Source organism: Vipera berus (genome assembly GCF_964194415.1).
Source record: "Vipera berus genome assembly, chromosome: Z".
NCBI lineage: Eukaryota > Metazoa > Chordata > Lepidosauria > Squamata > Viperidae > Vipera > Vipera berus.
The window spans coordinates 67,646,273-67,659,931 of NC_138205.1; the positions used below are offsets into that span (position 1 = coordinate 67,646,273).

A 13,659-nucleotide genomic window follows, 5' to 3' on the forward strand; every position below is an offset into this window, starting at 1 on the left:
GTTGAGCCATTATTTCTGTCTCAGCTAGGTTTAATTTATGTTTTATTATCTCCATTTGCTTCTTAAGTATTTTCTTTTGTGGGTCTATTTGTAATTCTGATTGTAATTTTCTGAATTCTTCCTTCAACTTTAACTGTTGTTTAACTGTTGTTCTTTTTAGCAGTATAAGTTATAGCCAATCCTCTGAAATATGCTTTTGAAGCAATGTCTCTTCCTTCTTGTTTATTTTGGAAAAAAAGTCCATTTCCTTTGTCGCTAGTTGTATGAATTCTTTTTCTTTCAATATAGATTTTTTCCAGGACCATCTTAATTTTTTCTTGGCTCCCCTCCAAGTCATCTTTATTGGATTATGATCTGCCCAGATATTAGTTATATCACAATTTCTTCTATCATCATGCTAGGTTCCGAGGATGTACATATCATATGAATTCTAGACCATGATTTATGACTATTTGAGTAAAATGTATATTGTAGTTTTTTTGGATTTTTCTCTCTCCATATATCTTGGATACAGAGTTCTTCTGCCATTTTTAAAAACGCTTTAGGTAATATATTTCTTTCTTTCTTCTCTTGCTTAGTGCTTTTATAATCCAAAGTTCCATCTATTATTCCATTGAAGTCTCCCATTATACAAAGATTTTGATAGTCCAATATTTTTTTATATAGTTTTTGGTAAAATTATTCTTGTTTATCATTTGATGCATATATTGCTATGATCAGTATCTGTTTTTGATCCATCATTATTTCCACCATTAATATTCTTCCCTCTTCATCCGCATAAATTTGTTTAGGGCTCATCATTTGTTTAATGTATAGAGCTATTCCTTTTTTCTTTTGATGTGCTAATGCAAAGTGGAGTTTCCCAATTTTCAGTTGTTCTAACAATTTATACTGTTGTCTCTTAATATGTGTTTTTGGGAGGCAAATTATATCCTTTTTTAATTTTTGTAGTCATGTAATTTTTTTTGGAGGGAGAATTTAGTCCATTTATATTCATTGACAAGATCCCAATTTACTTCTCCATCTCTTTCAATTGGGTTATAATGTTTTTTTTAATAAATATTTTATTGGTTTTTAACTATAACAATCTCCAGTGCCTGGTGTACAGCGTGTTGTCTTGGTTTGTATTTTAACAAGAAAAAAGAAGACAATAATTAACAATCAATAATGATTAAGTTTAATAATTCCATAATTAGTATATTAATTAATGATATATTTCTTTGATCTTTCCTTCTCCCATTTGTATTCTCCTTCTTCAACCTTAACCAAAATCTAATTCTTAATATTTCCAATATATAAATGATTAGGTATAGGCATTTTTTATATTTATAGAAATAGTAATAATCTCTATGTATGACATTTTTTCAGCTTATATTATTCTTATAACCATCATCTCAATAGTTCAGCACGCATCCTATTTTTGTAATTTTTATTTATGCTTAATTTCCCTTATATTCAATCCAATTCTTATCAGTCATAATTTCTTCATATGTTAGTCATCTAACTGTCCAGATCTTCCCATTTAGTGACATCATCCCAATATTTTACATTATGCATTATAAAAATACTATACTTTTTATCTATCTTATATTATCTAGATATAATAATCCTTTTTAATCAGTTTATATTTCACTTATATTAATAAGTTATATCAACCTGCTAGTTTTACATTTCATATATTATGGAACATACTATATTAATCTTATCCCTCTTGTTATAGGGCCCCTTTATGTTCAAAGGTCTCTATTCTTTTAGCCATATACAAACAAATCTTTGTTCATGTGATAGTCCATCTGATAGGGCGACTCAAATCTCTTGTATTTGTCTCTGGTCTTCTTTTGCTGAATAGTTTTCCAAGTTTGTAATCTGCTTACCCAGCAGTTCCTATGTTTTTACAGGATGAAGTAAGTAAGATGAATACTTTCTGTCACCTAAACTTTGATAGTTTCCCTGGTAATTCTATAGCCCTTTCCATTTTTCTTGTTGTATCAGAACCTTGTAGATTTTTTCCTGTTTGTGTTAAATTGTAATTCTTTTCATTTGTTATACTTCTCATTTGTAGTCTGTTATTTGATTTATTTGCTCATTCACTGTTATTTCCAAGGTGTTTTTAATTGTAAATTTAGATTGGAAAGATGGTTATTTAAATCATCCAAGTTGTTTCAAATTTCCTCGTGGTTTCAGTCTATTGTCATTTGTATTTCTCCTAACATTATGTATATTTCCTCCTGGAAAGTATTTATCTTGCCTTGAAGCATTATTTCTAGAGGCTCTTGATTTTCCAGGCTAAGTCCTTAAGGAGAAATTGTTGAATGTGGCGTCCTGTCATTTTTTTTTATATGTATGTGATATCCATGTTGTCTCCCCCTTTTAAATAATCTTTCATCAATGTTTTAATTCAAAAGTCAATTTATCAGTCAGTCAAAATTACAGTTCAGTGTGTTAAGCCACTTTAAATCCTTCTTGTAGATTCTCCTCTAAAAGATTAGCCAAAAGACAAAGTTTTTCTTTTCCATAAACAGTTCTTAGATTTAAACAACAGTCCAGATGTGTTTTTTTTCTTTCAGACATTTTTTAATCTTATAGTTGGCTCTTCCTTTGTTCCCAGTTGTCTTCAAGGTTATTTACAATTCAAAGGAACAGCTTTTTCTTTATTTCTAGGCATTCTGCCAATTTCTGAGTCCTTATTGGATTCTATGCTCTGATTCTCCACTAGATGTCAGCAATTATTTCTTTTTTCAGTTTTTTTTTCCAATCAAAAAGTTATTTGATTGCAGTCCCGAAAACAAAAAGTGGGACTAAAAATCTTCAACCAATCAATTCAAACTTCTCACAAAAAAAAACAACCTCACAAAGTTTGAATTGATTGGTTGAACTTCTTTGGTTTGTGGGACTGCCCACAAACCTCCTTTCTTCTTCGGACTGCACATGGTGACAGCAGAGGAAAAGACTGGAGTACTGCTGGAAAGGTGAGTGGGCCCTTTTTCCACCTTCTGCGACTTCCTTGGGGTTCTTTCTTCCAAACACACCACTGCCGCCTTGCCCGAATCCTTCCCCACCCCACTGGGTGAAACAGTGGAGGAGGGCAGCCCAAGGAAGGTACAGCAGGTGGAAAAAGGGCTGTCCACTTTTCGTGAATGGAAAGAAGTCCGCAAGGCACACACGCCTCTCTGCCCCGGGCCAATTAGAAGCGGCAGCTCTAGCCAGTGTTTTGGTCACATGGGCGTTTGTAGTTGTCCCTGGTAACTCACCCTTTCCTCTCCCTCCCCCACTACTACCCTTCTCCCCACATGCTTGGTTGGCCTTGGAACCGCTTCTGGGCAATGCCTTTTGTGTGCTACCAAAAGGTCGTGATCCTGGGATACTGCTCAGTCGGAGTGGTGCTCTGCCCAGCCGGAGGAAAGCAGAGGGGGATGTCTGTGGGAGGCACCACATGGCGAGAGGTGCTGGGCGGCTGCTCTGCTGCAAGCGGTGCCCCAAGAGCCAGGCGTGGGCGGGAGTTGGAAGTTCAGCGGGGAACAAAGGGACCACTGAGGAAAAGAAAGCCAGGCAGGCTGGACATGTGCCAAAACGATGGCCAGGAGGAGAGCAGCAAAAAGGGAACTGAGGGAGGGGTGGTGGGTTTGCGCTGTTCGTGAGTGGACCAAGTCTGGAGGACAACTCACGAGGCATATGGGGGCTGGCAGGTGTTGCCTGGCAGAGAGGCAGGGGCAGCTGGAGTTGCAGGTGAGGGAGGGGAGGCGGGCGAGCACCAGAACACCAGGGAGATTACCACTTTGGTTGCCTCAGTTGCTGAGCAGTGGCAGGGCATGAAAGAGCAAGTGGTTGTGCATTAAAGTTGCAGAAGATGCTAAGCCAGAGGCAACCCTCAGACCTCGGATCTGGATGCAGTGACTTTGGAGCGGTCTTATGTAGTGTTGAGCTGCAAAGAGGTCCGGTTGCAAGGAGTAATAAGAGTACTATTGACTACATCCATATTTTGACCACAACAATAGGGCATGCAGGCTTGGCTTGCTGAAGGATTTCCTGAAGAAAAAGGTGCGATCTGTGAAAAAAACCTCCTCGCACTCCGATTCTTCCCAGAGAAAGTCCCAGAGAAGGAGAGCACGGAGTGGGGGTAGAGCAGTCTTTTCCAAGGGGAGGAGAAGCCAGGACGGCAGAGCCATCCATACCAGAGCTAGACAGGGGCAGGGCTGGTGCATGTCTCACCTTAGGCTCCATCAATCAAGCCCCCTGTTCTGCGCATGTTCACCTGCACACACATGTGCATTTTGTGGCTCTCAGGTGTTTTTTTGTTTGTTTGTTTTCAGGGAACCAGTTCCGAGTGGCTTTTTCAGTGTTTCAGGTTGCTGACCCCTGGGCTAGATGCTGATCTCACATTGGCCTTTCTCCTGTCAGATTTGGAGGGCTTCCCCTGGATCAAACAAAGTGACCGCCATCACTTTGTGATCAATGGGGCGCCCCTCCTTCATAGTCACCTCTTCGGGGTGACTTTGGACCCATCTAGGATCCCCCTGGCAGGACAAAACTAGCCATGGAGAGCAGAGGTCCACTCTTCTGCAGCCATGTGCTACGCGCACAAAACCAGAAGTCCTCCTAGGTCATAATCTTGTAGCTAATCTTATCTGTCTCTCTTCTCTTGGTCTTGTGCCTTCTTCTATGTATGTCTTTTTAATTTCTTCCTCCTCTCTTGGTTTGACTGCTCCTTCTACTGCCATCGCTTCCTGTTTCTTTGTTTCTCTTGTTGTACCAGATTCAAAATCACCTTCTTCCATAAACACTCTATGATTGTTATAGAATTCCATTGCTTTAAGTGGCATATCCAGTCTATATCTTTTCGTGTCCCAATAGATTAAAATCCCCTCTGGAATTAGCCATCTGAAATTCCCTCTTTTTTCAATTAATTTTCTAGTTAGAAACCGGTATTCTCTTCAGGATTCTCTTATTTTCCTAGGGATTAGTTTGAGAGCTACAATGTATTTTCTTTGTATTTCAAAGGTTCACCTCTTACTCTTCTCAAAATCTCATCTCTTATGGATCTTCTAAGAAATCTAACATGTACTTCTCCTGGGACTTTATTTCTTCTAGCGTAGTTTAAGTTGACTTGATAGATCTGATCTAATTCTCCTTCCATTTCCTGTTTCCCAATAATTCCATTTTCAGGTTAGAAGATCCTCTTCCTTATCTTTCATTATATTTTGAAATCTTAAATAGTATGAGGCCTTTTCCATTTCCATAACAGCTATCGAGTCTTCTAGTTCTCCATTTATTTGCATCAATTTCTGATTTTCATCTTTTAAGTCCTCTAATTTCTGGTCAACCTCAGTTGATTTATTTCTAGTTTTTGAATTCTTTGTTGGTTTTTTGTAACCATCTGTTTGAAATTTTCAAATTGAGAATCCATGTTATTAATTTTTTGGTTCATTTTATCAAGATCACTTTTTATCTCCTCATGGTTTCTCATTGTAGCTGCCATGTGAATAGCAATTGCCTCTTGGATTGCTTGTAGTGTCACTTGTGTTTCTTTTTGGAAGTTATTAGCCTTTTCTTTTTGGAGTATTGTATCAATTGAACTCTGATAAACTGGACTTGTAGAAGCAGAGGAAGGAGCATAAGTTACTTTTTTTTCCAGCTTTAGATAGATTTGGGATGCTCATCTTTGTCTTTTAATCATACTTTGTAATCCACCAAGTAAGCCAAAATTTGTAATCCATTAGGCTTCTAACAAAGAGAGGTAAATAGTAAAAATAATAGATAATAAAAAGAAAAAAGGAAAAAAAAGGAAAAAGTATACCAAAATTTGTAATCCAAAGTGTTTTGCTAGTAGAAGATTCTTGTTATTCTCTCTGTCTCGAAACAGCTTGTAAAAATTCCTGGTCAATCTGTATTTGTAATCCAGGGAAGTCAGATGACTTCAAAACAACTGTTATTTGTAATTGTAATCCATCCTGTAAAAAAGGGCAATCCAAAAAGATTCTTCTCTTTTCCAGCCACAATCTCCAGGACTATAGATTCCAAGGACATCAAAAAGTTTAAACTATAAGCTGTGTCTGGGCATCTAGCCAAGTTCTAGTGCTCCAGTCATAACAGCTTGATAAGGTTAAAAATGCAAGGCTAAATGTAGTTCTTAGTTTTGCCACTAGATGTCATTAGATGTCCATTCCCATCAAACTTTAAAAAGTGTAGAAAGTTAAAATCCAATGGTTTCCAAACAAGGAATAAAAAAAAAGATTTATAAATGCAAATGTTTCCCAAAATATCCTTCCTCTGTCCCTCAATTATCTTCACAATGTTATTATAAGTCAGTTTTGATTTCCCCCAAAGCTTAAACCACCACTTATAGTTCAGGAGGGAGGGGTAGAGGGGAAAAAAAAACCTCCCTAAAGCTTGGGATTTCTTGCTTTTGGGAGCTTTTTCTGGAACTGATATTTTTCACTTGTAGAGAGGTAAGGAAAGTAATCTCACCCAGATCAGCTGTTTTGCTTTTTGCTTGTTCGTGTTCGTTGTCTCTGATGATCAGCGGCTTCTGGCTGGCTACATGGGTGTGGTCAGCTTTCTTTCCGCTGGTCCCAAGGGCTTCTTTGGATCAAGCGGGTCAGCTACCACTGGCTGCAATCTGTAAAGCTTCACCCTTTGGCCAGTCACCTCTACAGTGCTACTTTCAGTCCTATTGGACCCCCCAGTGGGTAGAAACCGGGCATGAAGAACAGAGCCTCGTTCCCCTGCCCCTTTGTTGCCACAACATCACCAGAAACTCTTACTACAGTTCTTACTGTTTCTGCCTGCTATCATTTCAACAATGTTGTACTTCAATCTGGATCATTGCAGAACTCTGATGTAAAATTATTTCCAGCTTCTCCTTCATCCACAGATCAGGTTCATATGGTAAGCAAAATCCAGATCAATAGTATTCCCAATACATAGCTCTGGTCCAATACATTATAGACCTGTGGCTTGCCATAAAATCCATGAGATCCTGAGCTGCAAAATATTGAGACACCCAGTAGAAACATATACATTTCTTGCAGAAGTATGAACCTACATAACACATAATATGAAGAACGGTTGCAGGATTTGGGTTTGGCTAGTGTATAGAAAAGAAGGACTAGGGGTGACATGATAGCATATTCTAGTATTTGAGAAGTTGCCACAAAGAGGAGGGGGTCAACTTAGTTACCAAAGCACCTGTAGGTGGGATAGAAATTAATCAAGGAGACAAGCAACGTGGAATGAAGGAGAAACTTCCTAATAGTGAGGACAATTAACCAGTGGAACAGATTGCCCTCAGAAGTTGTAGGTGCTTCATCACTGGAGGTTTTTAAGAAGAGATGGACAGTCACTTGTCTGAAATGGTATAGAGCAGAGGTCCACAACCCCCAGTCCATGGACTGGCACCAGGCTGTGGCTTGCCAGTAACTGGGCTGCACAAACAAGCGAAGCCCCATCCATGGGATGCAGGCAGCACATGAAACCACGCCCCCTCCAGTCCACAGAAAAACCTCTCCCTACAGAACCAGCCCCTTGTGCCTAAAAACTTGGGGGGCTCTGTTATAGACTCTCATCCATGAGCATGGAGTTGGACTAAAGACCTCCAAGGTCCCTTCCAGCTCTATTCTGATTGATTGATTAACTTAGCAAGATTGCAGCTTTTATATCTACCACTTTGAAGAGAATAGACTAGAATAGAATAGATTGGAGTTGACTGCACAACTGACAGTTATCATGAATATGCCCTGTTTCATCTTTTATAATTGTTTTGATATGGTCATATATGTAATTAATAAAATTTATTGTTGGTATATTTCAATGACTACAGTTCCAGTTCTCAGTTTAATCATTCTTGCATGCCACTGCATTCAAAAACCTGATGGCTATAAGTTAATCAATATACAGTCTGATTAGTGTATTTAAAATATTATTCAATAATTTTGTTCTCCATTACAGTGATTAGGAATGCATTGTATCTTAAATTAAAAGTTTTCAACATTCAGTTATCATTCATATAAAGTGAGATATTTCTGATAATGTTTCCAAAGGTCCTATATTTGAAGAATACATTTTCCTCAAATATTTATAATCTTCAAAGGAATGTCTTACTTCAGTGTAACTTCAAACTGCTGATCTGGAACAGCTGTATTGCTTTGATCCAGACATCAACAGGTGTTCCTTGCATGCATAGAGACCCATTAATGATGGGGAGATTCAGCTAGCTTTGACTTGAGGCAGAGTGACTCTCTTTTCAGAATGAATTGTCCAGATGACAGCAACATATTCAGACATAGCCTGCTTTGCTATTTTGCATGAAAAAAAATCTAATTCTACTATTAAGATTATATATTTATATTTATCTACTGTATATCTATATATAGAGATGATAGATTAGATAGATAGATAGATAGATAGATAGATAGATAGATAGATAGATAGATAGATAAACAGATAGACAACCACAAATCCCAATAATTTCTAAAAAATCTTTAGAGTTACAGTGTTTATTTTCAGAAAATTACACAAACAATCTGATGTCTCTTAACTCTTTCATGACCTTTTGTTTTCAGCATTTGGTTTCATTAAGTTTATGATACATCTGTGCATCTTGTGAACCAAGATGCAAAACATTGACAATCATATATAGAGAGATGGTCAAGTACAGATTGAATCTGGCAGATTGTGGCAAATATTTTATTTTATAGGAAGCAATGTCTAAGTTACTTTAAGCTGTCTTACATGTTATTTCTAAATACATCTTATTTATATAATATTGCATATTATTGTTTATGTATGTGTTTGTGAATGGTGCGGTGAAGAGCCTCGCATCCCACTCAAAGTTAAGAGTTCAATCCTAGGCAGTGACAGATGTTTCTCTATCAGGGCGCAAAAAGAAAATATCTGCTGTGCTCTCTGTGTAGGTGTCAGGAAGGGCATCTGGTCAGTAAACACTCAGCTCCATTTAGTCTCCATGACTCCACCCTGTTAAAAGGAATTACAGGGTCATAAAAAGAAATGTTTGTATATCTGCATGTATTCCAAGATTCAAGATCTAGATAGCCTAGCTTGACTACATGAAAGCCTATGACTCAAGACCACACACAGGGTTCTATGAATACTCAGTGCTATACAAAATAAATAGGCCATTAAGGATATTCCTTAACTCATTAAGACTGTGGAAGACAACACTGGAAGTTAATTTAAGACAACTCACACATGTAATTATCAGGCGTAGTATATATTACGATGATGCACTGTCCCCACTGCTGTGCTGCATAGTCTTCAACCCCTTCAGCCAGATAAAGGCTGATACAGATAAAGGCTAGATATAGATTTAAGTTCAAGAGTAGAATCACTTTCAGCCACCTCCTCTACATGGCTGTCATTAATGTATGCTAAGCGTGAATGAGACATCAACTTGGTGATGCACCTGACAGTAGATCTACAGTGAGGACACTGGGATGTTATTTGAACTAGAGATATGTGGCTGGATAGTAGTTAAGAGAGGGGAAGTGGTTAAGACAGTGTAACTGACAGTGGGTCATGCAGCAGATATACAGACCAGATACAAGTACTTTGATATGCCAGAATTACTTAAGAACCACAATATGGAGGCAAGGAAGATAACATCCAAGTACCAGTAAAGGTTAAGACAGGCCTTAAAGAGCTAGCTGGTTAATTTTTTAGTCAATTTTTTAGGGGGTTAGGGAGGGGGGTGGGGGTAATGGTTGTCTGACTATGGGGGGTGGCCATACAACCGTGTTGCAGGCCAGGCCTGGGTCCGACGGCGTTTGGGGGGAGCGGGTTGTGGTTACATCTGGGGCTCGGGAGCGGGTCGTGGGATTACCGATTCCCACGACACTGGGGTATGGCAGCAGGCGTATGGACAGAGGGCCGTATCGTTACCGGGAGGGCCGTCTCCGCTGTTTGCAAGCGGTGAGGCGCTCCGACCCTCTGGTTCTTCCCCGAGGTGCCGGGAGCGAGGATGTGCAGCCTCCTGAGCTCCGGCTGGTGTACCTGAATGCCAGGTCCGTGGTTAATAAGGCTCCCCTTGTGCGGGATCTGGTGGAGGGTGAGCATGCGGACCTGGCTTGTATCACCGAGACCTGGTTGGGTCCAGAGGGTGGGGTCCCTTTGGTTGACCTTTGCCCACCAGGTTTCTGAGCGCTACACCGGCCTCGGGCTCAAGGTAGGGGCGGGGGAGTGGCGGTAGTTATTAGGGAGACCTTATGTCCGCGGGAGACCACCGTTCCTCAGATAGTCGGGTGTGAGTCTCTCTTTTTGAGGTTTGGTTCGGGGGCGCAGTTGGGCCTGCTGCTGGTGTCCGTTTCGCCTAGTCACACAGCGGCAGCCCTGCCCGAGCTACTCGATGTCCTCTCCGGTTTGGTGATTGAGTTCCCCAAACTTCTAGTTTTGGGTGACTTCAATCTACCATCCCTGGGAGGGTCATCTGAGTTAGCCCGGGAGTTCATGGCTTCCATGACGGCCATGGACCTGACGCAGGTAATTTCTGAACCAACTCATGAGGGAGGCCACACCCTTGACCTGTTTTTTTTTTATCTGGACGGTGGTTGGATGATCTTGGTGGGGGCTCTCCATTTATTATGCCCCTGTCATGGACCGATCATCACCTCCTGCGGCTGGTCTTCCGTCTTGCCACCCCCCACCGTGGGGATGTGGAACCAACTAGATGGTACCGCCCCAGACGCTTAATGGACCCTGACGGGTTCCAGGCAGTGCTGGGATCCCCACCTGCCTCCGTCGCTCACAGCTCGGTGGATGCCTTAGTGGAAGCCTGGGAAAGGGCAGCCACTGAGGCACTGGACCGAGTTGTACCTTTGCGGCCCCTGACCCGGTGCAGATCCCATCGAGCTCCATGGTTTTCTGCGGAGCTCCGGGAGATGAAGCGTCGGAAACGGGGCCTAGAGAGCTGCTGGAGGTCCAGCCGATCCGAATCCGACCGGTTGCGGTTAAGAACCTATATTAGGTCTTATCTCGCAGCGATGAGGGCAGCGAGGTGCAATTACTTCTCTGCCCTCATCGCGTCCGCAGATAATCGCCCGGCCGCCCTGTTTAGGGTGACTCGCTCCCTCCTTAATCAGGAGGTGAGGGAGGATCCCTTGCAGGGTCGGGCCGAGGAGTTTGGTCAACATCTGTCGGATAAAATCGCTCGGATTCGGACCGGTTTGGACTCCAGCTGGGCAGAGTCTGACGATCAGGACACGGGCGGTCTTGTCAATGTTATCTGGGAGGAGTTTGATTCTGTGACCCCTGATGAAGTGGACAGGATTATGGGGAGGTTGAGCTCCACCACATGTTTATTGGATCCGTGCCCTTCCTGGCTGGTTTATGCAGCCAGGGAGAGGACACGAGGCTGGTTCCAGGCGGTGATATCTGCTTCTTTGAGTGAGGGTAATTTCCCCACCGTCTTGAAGGAGGCGGTGGTGAGACCTCTCCTCAAGAAGCCTGCCTTGGACCCAGCTGTCTTGAACAACTTTCGTCCAGTCTCCAACCTTCGCTTTCTTGCGAAGGTTGTTGAGAGTGTGGTGGCGCATCAGCTCCCTCTGGTCCTGGATGAAGCGGATTATCTGGACCCGTACCAATCGGGTTGCAGGCCCGGGTACAGCACGGACACGGCATTGGTCACTCTGGTGAATGATCTCTGGAGGGCCCGGGATAGGGGATATTCCTCTGTCCTAGTCCTATTAGACCTCTCGGCGGCTTTCGATACCATCGACCATGGTATCCTGCTGCGGCGTCTCAGGGGATTGGGAGTGGGAGGCACAGTTCTTCGGTGGTTATCCTCCTATCTCCTGGGACGTTCGCAGTCGGTGTTGGCAGGGGGGCAGAGATCGGCCCCTAGGTCTCTCGTTTGTGGAGTTCCTCAGGGTTCAGTTCTCTCGCCTCTCCTGTTCAACATCTACATGAAACCGCTGGGTGAGATCATTCGTGGTTTTGGAGTTGGGTATCATCAATATGCTGATGATACCCAACTTTTTATTTCGACCCCAAACCACCCCAGTGATGCCCTCGCTGTGATGTCCCGTTGCCTGGAGGCGGTTCGGGTCTGGATGGGGAGGAACAGACTTCAACTCAACCCTGACAAGACTGAGTGGCTGTACATTCCGGCATCCCGGGACATTCAAAATGTTCCATCACTTTCTATGGGGGGTGAGTCTTTACCCCCCGTAGATAGGGCTCGCAACTTGGGAGTCCTCCTAGATGCACGGCTTACCTTAGAATATCATGTAGTAGCCGTGACTAGGGGGGCTTTCGCACAGGTTCGCCTGGTGCGGCAGTTGCGGCCCTATGTAGACCGGGATGCCCTGTGCACGGTCACTCATGCGCTCGTGACCTCTCGTCTTGACTATTGCAATGCTCTCTACATGGGGCTTCCCTTGAAGACCACTCGGAGGCTCCAACTGGTACAGAATGCGGCCGCGAGAGTTGTCTTGGGAGTTTCCCGGTACTCCCATGTTACACCTTTGCTCCGCGAGCTGCATTGGTTACCAGTTGTCTTCCGGGTGAGGTTCAAGGTCTTAGTGATGGTTTTTAAGTCCTTACATGGCATGGGTCTGGAATACCTCGGGGACCACCTGCTGCCGGCGTCGACTCCCCTCCGCCCCATGCGTTCCCACAGAGAGGGCCTCCTCAGGGTGCCTCCAGTCAGAGAATGTCGGCTGGTGGCCCCCAGGGGGAGGGCCTTCTCTGTGGGCGCTCCGGCTTTGTGGAATCAGCTGCCGGTTGAGCTCCGGATGGCACCGGATCTCCGCTCCTTCCGGCGCGGGTTAAAGACCCATTTATTTGAACAAGCTGGCCTGGCCTGATGGGGAGTTACTTAGGGTTTTAATATTTATATATATATTCTATTGTTTTTACTGTGGGCAATAATTTAATTCTTTTTTAACTTTTGTATTTTTGTAGTTTTATGATATGCCCTGTTCACCGCCCTGAGTCCTTCGGGAGAAGGGCGGTATAAAAATTTAATAAACCTAAACCTAAACCTAATAGGAAAAACAAGATCCATACCATCAACACGTATTCCCTGCCAGTCACCAGATACCTGGATGTATAGTGAGCTGGCCCAAGGAAGATTTAAAGGCTAATGATGTAAGGACCTGGAAGCTCCTTACTATGCATAAAGCCCAACACCCATAGATTATAAGCTTCAAAAAGTGATATTAAAAACAGGTGCATCTAAAAATACAAACAGATTCTCCAGCTACTGTTAGTGAGAGTTGCAATGATCATAGATTTCTCTTTCCAGGCAATTTCCAAGCATCAGCAAAGGGTTGTTGTGGGCCATTCCTAGTTACTCCTGTTCAAATCTGGGGAGAGTACTGCCAAAGAGCTGGCTTTGGCAGCAAAATCAGTTGTTTGTCAGCAGGGAGAAAAAAAGCTCCATCATTTTGAGTGCCATTTTCTGGAGAAGACCTACCATTTTGGGGGGTATCCTAAAGATTATACTTTTAATAAGACCTGTCTGTCTTGTACACAGTCTGATATAAATGTAATTTCTAAATCATCTTCAAAGGTAGATGATACCATATAAAAAAGCTGCTCTAGATAATATTGGATTTTCTGTATCAGCAATTCTAGGAACCAGTTTCAGCTATGTTTCAATAGATGGCACAGAATTTAGTAAAGCTATATAAACAACTCTGCTTCATT

General features: G+C 42.4%; 1 protein-coding gene across 11 annotated transcripts in view; it reads left to right on the forward strand.

The window, feature by feature from the left end:
- Window positions 1–13,659, forward strand: part of TPK1 (thiamin pyrophosphokinase 1) — a 474,984-nt gene that overhangs the window by 280,784 nt on the left and 180,541 nt on the right. The gene's annotated exons all lie outside the window — the stretch shown is intronic.